Below are 17,346 nucleotides of genomic sequence, written 5' to 3'. Positions count from 1 at the left end.
AAATTTAATTTGAAGCTTTCTTGATGATGTAAAATTGAGTTGTAGTTGGTCCAAAACCTTTCCATTTTTGGAAATTTCAAATTACAGGTCACTTTCTATTTTGGGAAATTTTTGTCCTGACTTCAAATTCTTCAACGTGAGTGTTTAAAATGTCAAATGAGACTTGTTTGAACATGAATGAAGTATCTCTAATCACTTCCCACCTCCAAATCCACAGTTGACTTTGCAGTTGACTTGCAGTTGACTTTTATGGGCCTTAGATGACTTGCACATGCACTGATGAGTTCTGAGCCTTCAACACTTGGCCAAGTTACCTCAAAATGATCCTTGAGTCATGTAAGCTCATTATAACAACCCTAGGGCTTTGATCTCATGGAAGTGCTTGATCTCTTGCACAACTGACTTCTCCTGACCAGTCTTGACTGATGCAATGCAATAGACTATGTAATGTGAATGCAATGCTAATGACCTAAAAAATGAAATGAATGTACAAATGGGAGGTGCAAATTTGAGGTGTTACAGTAGGCAACAACTGAAAGTCTGGAAAAGAGAAGCAGTGATACAGAGGATCATAGAACTGCGCCAAAGTATTCATCAATCCTTCATCAACCTGAGTAGTCAGCAGAGGAAGAAGCTTCCCATAACGAGCTTTGAAACCCAAGGGATCTAATACATAAGATGTCAGATTTCTTAACTCTTTCACATCGGGCTGTCTAAAGTTGTACTTCTTTGTATGCCTTTTTGGTCTTTCCATATCTGAAAGTTTTGCAAATAAACCCCTTAAGTTCCTTGAAAATTTTCTTTTTTCTCTGATGATATGGATGCGGATGAATGCATGAATGCATGAATGCAACAATCACACTCAAGGATCAAGCAAAGCACACCAGACAAAGGTCATGGGATAGTTCGTATTATCCTTAATATCAATCATCCATTTTGGTGGATTATGGTTTTCACCTTATCGACACCCAAGTTCCATTGATATTAACAATATACGAACGATTCAAACCTCCTTAATATCAATCATCCGTTTTGGTGGATTATGGTTTTCACCTTATCAACACCCAGGTTCCACTGATATTAAGGTTGTTTGAACGGATCAACCATGAATCAAGGGTTTGTTGTGAGTCACGAGCATGGAGTCTCGGTTAAGAACCACCCAAAGGGAGTGTACTATGGTTTAAACCTGCCGAACATGTTCTACCAGAGGTTCCCAAAGTCATCATCCCATCTTTCGAATATTATCGGAGGAACGAATACTCGTATTCCAAAAATATTCTCAAGAGAGACTCTTATGAGTGTAGTATCGCGTAACAATCGCATCAGATCTTACATCTGAACGACCTCCGCACTACGTCCTAAAAAAATAGGCCAAGATGGGCTTGGTAAACTAAGGTCCTTGGCTTCTAAGGCACATGATTGGAAGAATAATTCCTAACCACAAATAACTTGTGTGACATTATTAGTCCAACATGACCTCCACCAAGTGAATGGACTCGCAAGTCAACTTGCTAAGGAATAACTCCATACAAGTCGACGAGACTATGCCATTCTCCTATCATAAGGTACACTCGAGTTCGGGTATAGAACTCATCTCACAGATCACCAAACAAGAAAGCAATTAATATATCAAGCAAATCAATCATTACAAACAATACATTCATCCCAAATTTGTACAAAAATATGTCATAATCAATATATCACAACAATTGTGAAAAGTTGGCAAACCCACTAGGAAGACTGGTCCCCAGCAGAGTCGTCACTTTTCTGTAGCGGTGTATTCATCACTTTATGATTTATTGATTAAACCAAAAGTAAAACATACAAGATAGTGTCGCCATCGCACTTTTATTTATCCAAAGGAATGGCTAAAGAGCGAACAAAAGCCTAAGAAGTTTTGCAAAGAAAACTAATAAAAGGGGTACAGAGATCTGGGTAAGGGGGTAATTATGCAAACGGAAGGTGTTAGGCACCAAAAGCATCCTAGGTACTCCTAGGGAACCCTTTTCACAAATTGTTGCAAAAGATATTGTTTATTAAAATATTTATTGTGCAAACATGAATGAAGGGATGAGAAAAGAATATACAATTTTTATTATTTTTGTGTTTGGATGGATAACCATTGCCTACGTACCTTTACAGGATCAAAACCTCGTAGTTCGGCTAAAAGATTTCCAAAACATGGGTGAATTCATTTTAAAACAAAAGCCCTAAGGTCTTTCGTTATCCACGGGAGAAAACTCAACCTATACAACCACAAGTCCACCATGTGAGAAAAACTTCAACTCGCTAGTGAGGGACCATGCCCTATAATAAGCAAGGAAGTCTTACAATTCAATCACTAAGGATAAAAGGTGAGATTAACATCAACCACTAGAATAAATCAAACCTATGGCTAATGTATGAAAACTTATCAAGAAGTGGACTTGAGCCACAAAAACAATTGAATGAGTGGAATTAGTCAATTAGAATTATTCACAAAAATGAAGTCAAAGTATGATTAGAATTCAATTCAAAAGAAGTATTATGAAAATGAAGTTTGAAAATCAAAGGCTTAAGGCCTAGGTTTCTAGTTTGAAAAGAAATGAAAATGTTTGCACAATACTTTCTGGTTTGAGGTAACATGCAAATGGAGGTTTAAAGAACAAAAAGGGTGAAGGTTAAGGGATGCAAAACTTCTTAGGTGTTCACCTCTTGATATCATATGTAGATGACCCAAGTGATTCCTTTGGAAAGGCAATAAGCAGATAACAGATAAACAATGTATCAGGCAAAGCCAACATAAATGGAAACCAGATGCCAATCAATGGACTTACACTAGACTCACAAAACAAAGATGGATACCGAATGCCAATCAATGGACTTACACCAATCTCACAAAGCAAAAATGGATACCAGATGCCAATCAATGGACTTACACCAATCTCACAAAGCAAAAAAAAATGGATACCAGATGCCAATCAATGGACTTATACTAGTCTCAGAAAGCAAAAAAAATGGATACCAGATGCCAATCAATGGACTTATACTAGTCTCACAAAGCAAAATAATGAATACCAGATGCCAATCAATGGACTTATACTAGTCTCACAAAACAAAGAAAACAATTGCAATAAGCAAGAGGAAACAAGTTGCCAATAAATGGTCTTACACTCGACTCCAAGGAAATGGGATGCCAATCAATGGTCTTAGTCCCAACTCCTACCAGATCACAGGAAACAACTGCCAATAAATGGACTTACAATTGACTCCTCAATGGACAGAACAAACAAGGAAACAGGTAACCAATCTATGGACTTACACCTGACTCCACAACAAATGATCCTAGGAAACAGATAGCCAATCAATGGTCTTACAATCTGACTCCTCACATAAACAAACATGATATGAAAAGCAAAAGCAAACACATGGAATGATGCAAGTAGATATGCAAAAGCAAACATGAAAGATGCACAGTTAAGCAATCAAGCAATCAGTTAGCACACACTATACACAATCAAGAGGCTCAATCAAGGTTGGGCTTGAAACAAGCCAATACTGTATGGGTGTTTTGAGCTCTTAACCTTAACATTGAGAGTTAGGGTGAAGCAGATGAAATGGAGATGAGGGTTATGCCTCATAGCTCTTATCCCTGGTCTGGGAGAGCTTTAATCAAATAGAAGGTGTGGGAGTTCAGAATGTAGGAACTCTTCTCCACAAATGACTGACTCTATGGACAAGATTTTGGGTTTTTATTCAAAATGCATCAACACATGGTGTGAGCAAAGTGAATGACACAACTGAATAGCAGGGGATGGATTGCACATCCCTTTTATCTGCCAATTGCCTCCTAAGAGGACTTTTCCTGCTTGGCACAAAACTAAACAAACAAAAACATGGCCTCTTAAGGAGGGCTTCAGACAAGTGCCTGCCAAAGTAACATGACAGGTCTTGCAGACTACATGAAGATCAAGGGATTATACCTAAGTGGTATGCCAACCACAAGCAAAAGCAAAGCAAAGTTCAAATGAACTTAAAGCAACTTAGGTACCTGTGTAAACAACTAAACCAATCAGTACAGTATTCAGACAAACAGACAACAATCAATATCAAACAGACAGTCTCAATGTACAACAAATAAGCCATAAGGCAAACTTAAGTGAATTATCTTCAACCTACAAAACACACCAAGGTTAGCAATCAAAAGCAAATGTCAACATTCAAATGATGAAGCAACATTAACCATGGAATTTGGATGCTTGAACCTGAAATTCAAAGCTCACATGTAAGTACAAACCACTAGGTCAAAGCCTAGGGTCAAAGGTGAAGAAAAAATTCAAAATAGGAGCTGAAATTTAACACAATGCAACTTCAAACACATGTTAACATGTCCTAGAAAGGATCACATCAAAATCATCAAGCAAAGGCATTTCATGTGCAAGAGAAGTCAAAGACAATTTCAAAGCTCACATATGATCATCATGAATGAAAATTCCAAATCAAAACAGAAATGATTCAAATAATTCTGGAAAAATTCATGAGCATTCAACACATCCAATCCAATCATCATACAAAAAATCAGAAGCATCAAAGATCATTTGGCATGGAAATTAAATTGCACAAGGTGATCATCAAATTGTGTGACACAAATTGTCACACCATGCAAACATGTACATAAAATAGAAATGGCAAATGAGAAAAATTCACAATTAAGCCTCAAAGGTCCAGCAACATGTCAAGAACAATCATGCAAAATTTCAAGCAATTTGGATCAATATCAAAGCATTTCACAATAGAAAGAGCAAGGCAAGGTCACAAAAGCACATATGATCAAAGAGTCTAACACCATTCAAAATCCAGCCATGCACAACTTCAGCAATTATCATCATAATAAACTAGACAAATAGAGGATCATGCTACAAAAAATTTGGAATTATTTGAGCCATTTTTCAATTTGTTATGCATTTTTGAATTTGGAAGAAAAAAAGAAAATCAAAATGATCACATAGCATGTAATTCGGAGGGAAAGCATAAAATATGAATGAATTTGAAATGATGCTTTCGCCCGGAATCGATCCAGGTTAACATTCAAAAGAAGCGCGCGTTGTACATATGAAACGCACCGTTTCATTAATGAGTGGACGAGCCAGTCAGCAGTCAGCACACAAGTGGACTCGGTCAAAGTAATGTGAACCAAACAAAGCGCTAGCAAGGCAATGCGTGGATGAATAAAAACAAAACCCTAGGCCAGCGTGTACAAAACCAGAGTGGACGATATACCGTCACAAAACGGACGGTAACCTGGAAAACTTCATCTTCTTCACGAATATGAAGATGAACAGTACACCTCCAACAATTTTTTTTCCAGAAATTCAAAACTCTTACATCATTTCAAAGATCTTTCCATGGTGATTACAGATCAAGTAATAGCTAAGCTTAATTCAGCAAGATCAATGAGAATCGATGCAAAACATTTTTGAATGCAAAACTTGAATCACACATAACTCAATCAATAATGCATCATTTCACATGAAATTTAGCTCAGAATCATCAACAAGAATAGATCTACAAGAATATGGCAATGAATTGCAAAGTTATGAGATTCTAAACTTGACCTCTTGAAGAGTAACTTTTTGAATTCGCACGATCCACAGCTTTGAAGGATCCAAATCCACTCTATAACACTTGTAATGATGTTTGATGAAGATATTGAAGCTTGGCAGGTGCTGGATCTAGCTCAAAACAGAATTTCCATCTTCACCTTTATGAGCTTGCTACACTTGATTCTTGCACAAATTCACCAATCTAAAGCTTGATCTGCACAAAATCAAAGCCAGGGAACAAGAATATGGAAAGAAAAAGAAATGTTATGTGGAGAAAATTTGAATTGTGCTTGAGAGAAAATTTTGGAGGGAGAGAGAATTTGGATCTTGAAATGGTGAAAAATGATTAACCTTCTTCAAATTCTGTTAGATTAGAGTATTTATATGCTTTCTTAATCACCTTGCTAATCCATACTTAACTTGGTTAATTAAAATAAGGTGTTTTTGCAAAAAATCAAAAATGCATGGTGCATGGACTAATTCCACGTGAATAGTACCATTTCCTTCATCAAAGTCACTTAAAATCATTTTTTAAACACATTGACAATGGTAGAAAGTTCCCATGATGCACCATTTTTGAACTTTGCAATTTCCCTTCAAAAAAAGCATGAATATGCAAATGATCATGTGATGACATTTTATGCAATGTGATGAATGTTTTGAAAACTTCATGTCATGAGAAGAATTTTAGAAAAAGAGGCACCAAATTTGGAGTTATGAATGAAAAGATATGGCCATTTGAAGTTCCATGCACACTTGGCAATGATTGGATCATATCTCCTCAACCATTCAACGGATGCTCATGATCTTGGACTTTTTGGAAATGGGAGAGAGACATCTTCAACTTTCATGTTTGACAAAATTTCATTTGAAGCTTCTTTGATGTTGGAAAGTTGAGTTGGAGTTGGATCAAAAACTTGCCATTTTTGGAAAGTTGAAATTATAGGTCACTTTCCATTTTTGGAAACTTTTGACTTGACTTCAAATTCTTCAACCTTGATCTTTGGTATGATAAATAAGCATGATTTGGACATGAATAGGATGAAGAAACTCGATTCTCACATTCAAAACCCACAGTTGACTTTTCAATTGACTGTATTGGTCCTTAGATGACCTGAAAATGTCCTGATGAATTTGGGGCCTTTGCCACTTGGGAATTTGCTCCAAAATGAACCTATAGCTCACATAAGCCCAAAATGATGATCACATGATCCATATCTCAATGGAAATTTCATCTCTTGCACACAGGATTCACTTGAATTGCCTTGACTGGTTGATTGCTTAAGCTGCAAGTAACAAAGGTTAATGACATAGTTTTGTACATTTTTGGTTAGTGATTAAAAGAAAAGCAATGATATACAAATGCAAACAATGCTTGGTGATCAAGAACCACTCTCAAAGAGATCCCACCCATAGGGAAGGAAGCAAGGTGTCCAATGATCCTTGAGGCAATGCAATGTTATGATGTGATGCCATGAGGGATCTTAGGGACAAAATTGGGATCTTACAGTAACAAGTTCTGTTGTCGATCTTACCTTCATCCTTTTGGTGATGGTGATCATTTGAGTCTATTTTGACTTATTATTATCCTTTTGGTGGTAACAAGTTTGTTGCGTGACTATACCTTCATCCTTTTGGTGACGGCGATCATTGAAGTTATTTGACTTATTATCGTCCTTTTGGTGATAACAAGTTTAGTTGGTGGATCTTACCCTCATCTTTTTGGTGACGGATATCTTTAAATTTGATGAGTTAACTATCATCCTTTTGGTGATAACCTTGATATTATACTTTCGGCAATGGAAAGCATTATCAGAATAACCATTAGCCTTTTGGTGACAAACATCATCCTTTTGGCGATGGAAATCATTGGATTGTGTCTACCTTTCATCCTTTTGGCAATAGCGAGATTTGTTGTTGATCTTACCATCATCCTTTTGGTGATGGCGATCTTTGTTGTAGCCACTGTAACCATCATCCTTTTGGTGATGATTACTTTTAAAGCTCAGTTTATCCATCATCCTTTTGGTGATGACGATCTTGGAAATCATGGTGAATTACTATCATCCTTTTGGTGATAGCAGTTAAATCCACTGTCATCCTTTTGGTGTCAGAAAACCAATCCCACCTTTGTCTTTACATCAATAACCACCTTCGCAAGGTTTGAGTGTTGACTCCAGGGTTAACATTTTGTGAATGCTTCTACCTCTATTACCTTGCGCTGTTAGAATCCATTGCATTTTCTTTCTGCATCCACTCCATTGCATTTCAAAGGATAAAATTTGGGTGGTTTCGTATTTAATTACCTTCCACCATGAATGTATGAAGACTATCGTCATTCTTACTTTCTAGTTCAAGATGATTAAATAGGGGCAACTGTCATACCCCAATTTTGTCCGGGCATATTTAAATTTTCATAGAATTAATTTCATTTTTAATTTAGCATCATATGCACAGCATGACATACATTTCATCATAAATAATACCTAAGATATCAGTCAGAATGAATTTATTGAGAATACAGACAAATCGGTTAATTTGTGTTGATCGTCGTAGTACATTAAATTTAATTTTTTGGTCATTTTGCATTCATTTTTATTATTCAATTTAATTCCTACTTACTTATTTATTTTACCTTTTTTTTTATTTATTGTCAAAAATTAGCATGTTTAAATGGATTTATTTAATATCTAGTGTAAATTTATTTTATTATATTAACTAATTCATTTCTTTTGTATTAATATTCAAAAATATAAAAAATAAATAACAAAAAGAAAAATAAAAAATAGAAACTCCAACGTCTCTCTTCCACGCGTCCATTCCTTACCCCACGTCTCCCTTACTAAATGGCCACTCACACACCTCACCTCCCCACTGATAACTACCTCACTCTCTCTCTCAAATGAAAATCCTCACAAATAACTCTCTCATCGCTCTCTCTGAGAATCGCGTTCCCTCACAACAGAATTCCTCACAAATCTCTCTTCACTCTCTCATCAAAACCCCTTCATCTTCCGTCTTCATCGCCTTCCACTATCACTAAACCCATAACCTCCGCTCAAACTCACGCTACCATCACAAAACCCTCGCCTCCGCCTCCTTCCATCAACCTCACAACCTTCAACCCTTTCATCTTCTCCTCCATCATCTTCCGACGAGAAATCCGCCGTCTTCCACCATATCCTAACTACAATCCAACAAACACTCATCCATCTCCATCGTCTCCTTCATCACAAACACCAAACCCTACTCCACAGCATCTCCATCACCACCATCAAATAAACCGTCGTCGCTCTCACTGGCAAACTCACTCCGTTTCGCAGCCTACCACCACCGCACACCAACCTCACACGATTCCACCTCCACAACCCTTAACCCTCTTCATTTTCACCGCTAGCACTCTCGCCTCTCACCACACGACCTATTCAACAACCAACCGCCATCTCAATCGCAACCCTACCACCATCGTGACCTAAAATCTTCTGAAACATCCATCTCTCTTCAACGCTCCATCGAGTTCATCGTCGTTCATCTCCCTTGGTCAAAACCCGTACTCGGCACCAACACTAAGAACAAGCGCAAAGATGACTTGAAGCAAGCTGGACGGATTGTCGAAGCGCCATGGACACGATGATTGGGTGAAGGATCTCAAGCTGCCGCTGTTTTGATTTGACTCTACTGCAGTTGTTATTGCGATTATGGTAAACCGAGTTTTATGGGTTTGATTTCCATTTGATGAACAATCTGTGAGTTGTTGATAGAAAGTAAAATGAGTTTAGTTTCGTTATACACGTCATGATTTGAATACATGTTCAAGCTTAGTAATCTGTTATGCAGAATGAATGTTTTTTCGGTTACAAGGTCCCAGAGTCTATTCTTTTATTTTTAAGATCAGTTAAAACATTTTACTCACTAGTTAGTTGCAGAAAGCACGCTTGTTTGATTACAGGATTTTTTATGCGCACATGGTTTAAACCAAATGGTTATCAGTATCTCTAGATTTGAATTGAAATAAGTCAAGACTAATGTTTACATAAGTTGTTATATACTTAATTTAATTATTATTTGGTTATCGTATTGATTGTTATCTGGTGCAATATCTGGGCCGAATTTCTACTTGTTGATATTAGTACAACATTGAGAATGTTATAATGTAAATAATCTTTGCTATTTGAAAATAGTTTATTTTTCAACTTGAGTTTGAATATTGGTATGATATCTTATGTAATGTAATGGTGGTGTTGCTGCAATCTTGCTTTATTCATGTTGCAGCTAGTTACTCGCTTTCTTTTATCCTTTGATGAACTCTATTAGGAAGGATGGTATAGTGTTGCAATACTACCTATAGTTTTTCTGTGTAAATAATAATTATTGCTACTATTACATTCCACTTGTAATCAAAACCTTTTATCCACGGATTCGGTAAATTCATACCGATATGCCGCTCAAATTGTAGTACATCAATAGGATATTTCATCGAGTTTTGATCCACATATGACATTCCAAATTCCATTGTCGCTATGTACAAACCAGTTCGAACACCACCGATTCAATTTTAATAAATCAACATTGCCACTTATTTTCATTTGTTTTCTTAAAAATTAATTAATTGGACTTTTGTTTGATTAATTCATTTTAATTAATTAATTTAACCAAAATTCTGATGAGTTAATGATTAAAGGATTTTCTTTTCCACCGTGTTTTTTTTCATAATAAATAAATTCAATTTCAATTCATCATTTGATTCAAACCAATTTCAAAAAAAGCACAAACAACAATTCTCAATTCAACATCGAGCCCATTTTTAAAACACCCTTGTAAGTCGATTGCTTTTCGCATCGCCATCAACCTCACATAGCTTACTCTTGGGCTTCCTTACAATGAGACCTACTTGGTTATTGATTAATCGATTAGATGAATAATACACTAAATAAAATTCATTTCATTCATGAACACGAATTCAAACCACTTTTCAAACCATTCAATTTCAAAAGAATTTTCCTTTTAAACATAAACTTGGGATGAAAAGGAGATAGGAAGCGTACGCTTCACTATTTCTCAAGCACTTGAATAATTGGCGTACGCCATATTGCTCGAGTTCTTGTCACCCGATTAAATCTTAAATCACACAATTTCAAATCACTTTTCAAAATCAAATATAATTTCCAAATTCAAATTATTCAAACCATGACACTTCAAATCATAATATTTTAAAACATTTCTATAAATTCCAAATCCTTTTAATTCCATATTTCAGATGAAAAAAGGATAGGAGGCGTACGCCTTACTATCTTTCGATTATTCGAATAATTGGCGTACGCCACATTGCTCGAATCTTCGTCATCGAATTTAAACCATAATCGAATAAACTCAAATCACCTTTTATATCAAACACAGTTTCAAGATCAACTTTATAACTTAAACTTCGATAGAGAATGGGAGGCGTACGCCTCACCATTCCTTGATTATTTGAATAATTGGCGTACGCCACATTGCTCAAATCATCTTCCGATCAAAACCTACCAATTCAAAAGACAAACTATTTTCACAAATCAAATACAAACATCTAAACATATCTTTTACAATTTAAACCTCGGATGATAAAAGATGGGAGGCTTACGCCTCATCATCTCTCGATTATTTGAATTATTCGCGTACGCCATATTGCACAAATTATCGACTTCCGACTAACATATGCTAGATAAACTTGGATAAGGGAATAGGTGGCGCACGCCTCATTATTCCTTGAATAAGCAAGTAGGAGGCGTACGCCTCACTACCGTGCGTATTCAACATCCACAAACAAACTTTCAAAATAATTTGAACGAAAAGGGAATAAAAGGCGGTCGCCTTATTATTCCTCGAAAGAAATTGGACGATTGGTGTACACCACATTGCTCAATCTTTCGTCGTTCTTCAAAAAACATCTCCAACAAATCAAATCTAATTTCTCGCCCCCGCGCGATTGAAACCAATCAAACGTCAAACACATCAATTCAACTTGTCACCCCCGCGTGACCAAAACCCTTTTCAAAAGAACACTGTCAATCCTTTCTAATGCGCACAACAAACCAGTGCTAGAGCCTCCACCGAGAGTAGACAAGACAGCGTTTAGCCGTTAGAACGCCGACCTACACAGTCGTTCATCATACAAAACCCACCAAATATTTGTAGTAGCCTGAACTACGAATGCTCTGATTTCCTTATTGCACTGTAAGATCCCAATTTTTGACCCTAAGATCCCTCATGGCATCACATCATAGCATTGCATAAGCCTCAAGGATCAGTAAGCATCTTGTGCTCCTTTCCCTGTTGGTGGGATCTATCTTGTGAGTGATTCTTTGATCACCAAGCATGTGTGCATTATATATCTTTGCTTTTCTCATTTGTTCATTAACCAAAAGTACCAAAAATATGTCATTAACCTTTGTTGCTTGCAGCTTAAGCAGTCAACAGGTCAAGCATATCAGGTGAATCCATGGTACAAGAGATGAGGTTTCTCCTTGAGATAAGGACTATTTGATCATTATAAGAGCTTATGTGTGCTAGAGGTTCCATTTTGAATCAAATTTGCCAAGTGGTTGAGGCCCAAGTTCATCAGGCAATTTCAGGTCATCTGAGGACCATATAATCAACTAAACAGTCAATTGAAGGCTTGGAGGTGTGGGAAATGATCTGAGACATCCCATTCATGTTCATACAAGGCCTATTCATCATGTCAAACCTTTATATTGAAGAATTTTAAGTCAAATCAAAAGTTTCCCAAAATGGAAAGTGACCTGTAATTTCAAGTTTCCAAAAATGGCAAGTTTTTGGTCCACATGCAACTTGACTTTCCAACATCAAAGAAGCTTCAAATGAAATTTTGTCCAACATGAGAGTTGAAGATCTTTCTCTCAGATTTCCAAAAAGTCCAAGATAATGAGCATCTGATGAATGGTTGAGAAGATATGATCAAATGATTGCCAAGTGTGCTTGAAAGTTCAACAAGCCATAACTTTTGATCCAAAGCTCCAAATGGAGTCACTCTTTTTGCATTATGCTCCTTATGACTCATAAATTCCAAATCCATCATTGCATTGCATGAAATTTTATCATATGATCATTTGTTCATTGTCCCATACGTGAAAAATAACCAGCGGGAAAAGACACGGAGCTGCCACCGTGCGTTATTTATCCCAAAGGAGGGAAAGGAAACGCTCGAAGTAAACCTGGAAAGGAAATGGTCTTACGACCAGAGATTGCTAGGATCGGGAGTCGGTTATGCAAAGGGAAGGTATTAGCACCCCTACGCATCCGTCGTACTCGACGGGATCCACACTCAAAAAGAATAGAAGAAAGGTTGCTAAAAAGAAAATGCTTATAACTGCACACACTGGAAGGAAACACAGATGAAAGACGAAGGAAACAGGACTCGGCAGGATATCGCACCCTGGGCCTACGTAGTTTGTCAGACACAAACATCAGAGTCGACGTAGTTCGGGGAAATGGGAAACGTGCTCGCTAGGATATCGCATCCTATGCATGCGTATCTTCTCTAACCAGAGTAAGAATCAGAGCACTCGTAGCTCGGCTAACGCACGCCAAACAAAATGCTAAACGGAGACGCTGAGACGTCAAAGCAAACTGGAAATGGAATGCCAATCGCTGGTCTTACATCCAACTCCAGACAAACAAACATAAACGGGAAACCGAATGCCAATCGCTGGACTTACATCAGACTCCGAACAAACAACAAACCAACGGGAAACCGAATGCCAATCGCTGGACTTACATCAGACTCCAAACACACAAGAGGGTTGAAAAAGAAAAAAGGGCGCCCGGAGAGATCAGCTCAATCTCCTGCCTACGTACCTCATCTGGTATGAGGATCAGCGCGACGTAGTTCCCCTTAACAGGGAAAAAACTGTCCTAACCAGAGACTAGGGAGATAACAACTAAAAGGGAGACTATGACTCGAGCCTAGAAGTTGTCATGCAAACGATCCCTATGTTGAGGTCTCTAATCAGAACCTAACTCGCACAGGAAGCAAGCTAGCCTAAACAGCAAATAAGCAATCACTGGAGAGCAAGTATCACACGTTATATGCAAACAAGTGGCTCATACAAGGTTGGGCTTTAGTCAAGGGGTCATATCAACCTCGACAAACAAGCCAACTGGAAGGGTATCTGAGGGTTCTTAACCTCTTGCATTGACCGTCAGGGTGAGTAGATGAAAAGGGAATGAGGATAAGACCTCATAGCTCTTAACCCAGGCTTGGGTGAGCTTTGAATCAATGAAAACGTGGGATTCCAGAATGGGGGACTCTACTCCACTTGACTGACTCTATATACAAGGATATTGGGTGTTTATTCAAAATGCATCAGCACGTAGTGCGAGCAAGATGAAAGACTCAACTGAATAGTAGGGGATTGATTGCAAATCCCTTCTATCTGCCAATTGCCTCTTCACTTAGGAGGACTTGAAGTACATGGCACAAAAGTAAACAAACACATTCATTGCCTCTTAAGGAGGACTTCAGCCAAATGCCTGCCAAACATAAACGACAGGGCTTCCAGACTACATGGAGAACAAGAATGTTTACCTAGGTGGTATGCCAACCACAAGCAAAGTAACTCAAGCAATGAGTTAGAGCGACTAAAGTACCTGTAAGAAAGTCAAAACAATCAGTACTATGTTCAGACAAACAACCAACAATCAACAGCGTTACAACTCAATATGCACACAAGTCAAGCTTTATGACTCAAGAATTCAAGTGATTCCACCACACTCCATGAACCTACAACACAAAGGATTAATGCACAAAGTAATTTGCATCTCATGAAGTGAGATTACATCAATCATTAGGATTAGAAGCTTGAACCTGAAATACAAAGCTTAAAAAGTGAGTACAAACCACTAGCACCAAGGCTAGGGTCAAAGGTAAGGCAAAAAGTCAAAACAGCGACCAATATTCAACATGTAGCACATTTAATCTATCATGAACATGTCCTAAAAAGGACCAAGTCAAAAGCATTAAGCAAGGTCATCACATGAGCAAAATATGGCAAAGGCAATTTCAAGGCACACAATTGGTCATCAAGAATCAAAATTCCATATTAAAACATAAATGACTCAAAAAATCATGAAATTTTTTATGAGCATACAACATGTCAAGCACAATCATCATGCCAAAAATTATAATCAGAGAAGCTCAATTGGCAAGGCAATGAAAATGAATAAGATCAACATCAAATTGTGTGACACACATTGTCACACCATACATCCATGTGTATAAAACAGTGAGGAAAAATGCTAAAAATGCACAACCAAGCCTCAAAAATCATGCAACATGTTGGGAATCAGCATACCAAATTTCAAATCAATTGGCCAATGTATGAGCATTTCACAATAGAATTAATGAAGCATGTCACATTTTGCACTAAGATCAAATAAGCCCTCACCATTAAAATTCCAGAAATGACAAAATTAGAAAATCCATACCAAAAAATACTAGACATCTCAAGGATCATGTAGAAAAAAATTAGAATTGATTTGGATTTGTTTTCAATTTTTTAGGATTTTTTGAATTGGAAGAAAATATGATGAATAACATGAAAAATAAATGTGAAGACATGTTAATGTAAAAAAATGGAATGGAATTGGAAATAACAATCTGCCAGACTCGAACCTATGACATGAGGCATGTGAGAAGCGCTGGAAAATGAAACAAATGGAAATGTTAAGCATGAGGATCGAACACAGTCCAGCACGGTTGCAAGCGCTCCATTCAAAACACTGTCGTTTTGGCTTATAGAGAGAAATTAAAATGAATTTCAAAGTGCTTCCAGTAGGGATCGAACCCGTGCCTGGAATGTTCAAAGGCGCGCCCAGTAAACCCTAGCCTTATCAATTGCAGACGGCGGAAGGGACTATTCCCAACGGTGGTTTCCACCGTCTTCTTCATGAAGACGGTGGCTGAACAGTAGCTCCATTAATTTTTTTCCCAGAATTTAGTAAATCGTACATGGTTCGAAAGCTCATTCAACAAGGAACACGGATCAAGCATTAGTTAAGCCTAATTCATCATGTATCAAGAGAAACGAACGAAAACATTTTTCATCAACAAACTTTAACTCGACATAACTCCATGAATATTGCACCATTTTTCAAGATCTTTATATCAGGAGAATCAACATTCAAAGATCTACAACTCTATATGCAAAAAAAGGTGAATTAAGAGGTTCGAAATTCACACCTCTTGAAGAGCAGAATGAGGAAACAAGCGATTCAAGCTTCTACAACGTCCAGTTCCACTCCTGAGATGATAACTTGAAGTTTGATGCAATAATTGGAGCTTGAGATGGCTTGGATCTAGCTCAGATTTCAGTTTCCATCTTCATATTCTTGAGCTTGCAAACCTTGATTCTGGCTCGAATTCTTCAATCAAAAGCTTGAATCCTACCAAATGCTGATCCAGGAGCAAGAATCTGCAACAAAAATCATATGCTATGTGGAGAAATTTTGAATTATGATTGAGAGAAATTTTGGAGGGAAAACTCAAATCTAGATCTAGAATGAATGAATCTGAAAAATTCTGTTATGATTAGCCTTTTATATGCTTCCCTAATCACTTTGCTAATTACACTTAGGCATGGCTAATGAAAGTTTAATGAGATATGAGGTGTAATGCCAAATTGGAATTTTCACCCTATGCATGACCATCATGAACGTGAACAGTAGCATGCATGGTGTTTTTCCACTTAAAATGGTCCCATGCACATGATAGAATGGCTAAAAAACTCATATGATGTACCAATTTTAAATTCATGATTTTCCCTCCAAAAATCACATGCATGGCCAAATGATCATGTGAATAAATTTCATTCAATGAAATGTTGGTTTTGGAAAATATAGGTCATGACATGCATTATGCAAAAAGAGGCACTCAATTTAGAGTTTTAGATCAAAAGTTATGGCTCTTGGAAGTTCCATTCACACTTGGTGATCATTTGATCATAACTCCTCAACCATTCATCAGATGCTCATGATCTTGGACTTTTTGGAAATGGGAGAGAAAGATATTCAACTTTCATGTTGGACAAAATTTCATTTGAAGCTTCTTTGATGTTGGAAAGTCAAGTTGAAAGTGGTCCAAAAACTTGCCATTTTTGGAAACTTGAAATTACAGGTCACTTTCCATTTTTGGAAACTTTTGATCTGGCTTCAAATTCTTCGAGGTAGATGTTTGTCATGATGAATAAACCTCTCTTGGACATGAATGATGTGTCTCAAACCATTTCTCCACCTCCTAGCCCTCAGTTGACTTGCAGTTGACTTTTATGGGCCCCAGATGACCTGAAACTGCACTGTGGACTTTGAGCCTCTAACACTTGGTCAAGTTGCTTCAAAATGAACCTTGATTCATATAAGCTCTTCAAAATAGTCAAATGGCCTTTATCTCAAGAAAAAACCTTACTCCTTTGCACTGAGGAATTCTCCTAATGCCAGTCTTGACTGATAAGATGCAATGTACTATGCAATGTTAAGGTATTGTCAATGTAATGTTAATGACCTAAAAAGGAAATGAATGCATGAATGTGGGGTGCAAATTTGAGGTGCTACAGCTGCCCCTATTCAATCAACTGAGGATCTGAATGGATGAGAGCAACGATTGTCAGAGATTCAAGGTAAACATGGATGGAATACCAAAAAAACCTGGAATTTGCACTCTGCGGGAGATGATCAAAGAAACAGTCGACTTGATATACACTGATATCAAGGA

This window comes from Lathyrus oleraceus, chromosome 5 (genome assembly GCF_024323335.1).
Source record: "Lathyrus oleraceus cultivar Zhongwan6 chromosome 5, CAAS_Psat_ZW6_1.0, whole genome shotgun sequence".
In the NCBI taxonomy this organism is placed as follows: Eukaryota; Viridiplantae; Streptophyta; class Magnoliopsida; order Fabales; family Fabaceae; genus Lathyrus; species Lathyrus oleraceus.
This window is presented reverse-complemented; position numbering follows the sequence as displayed.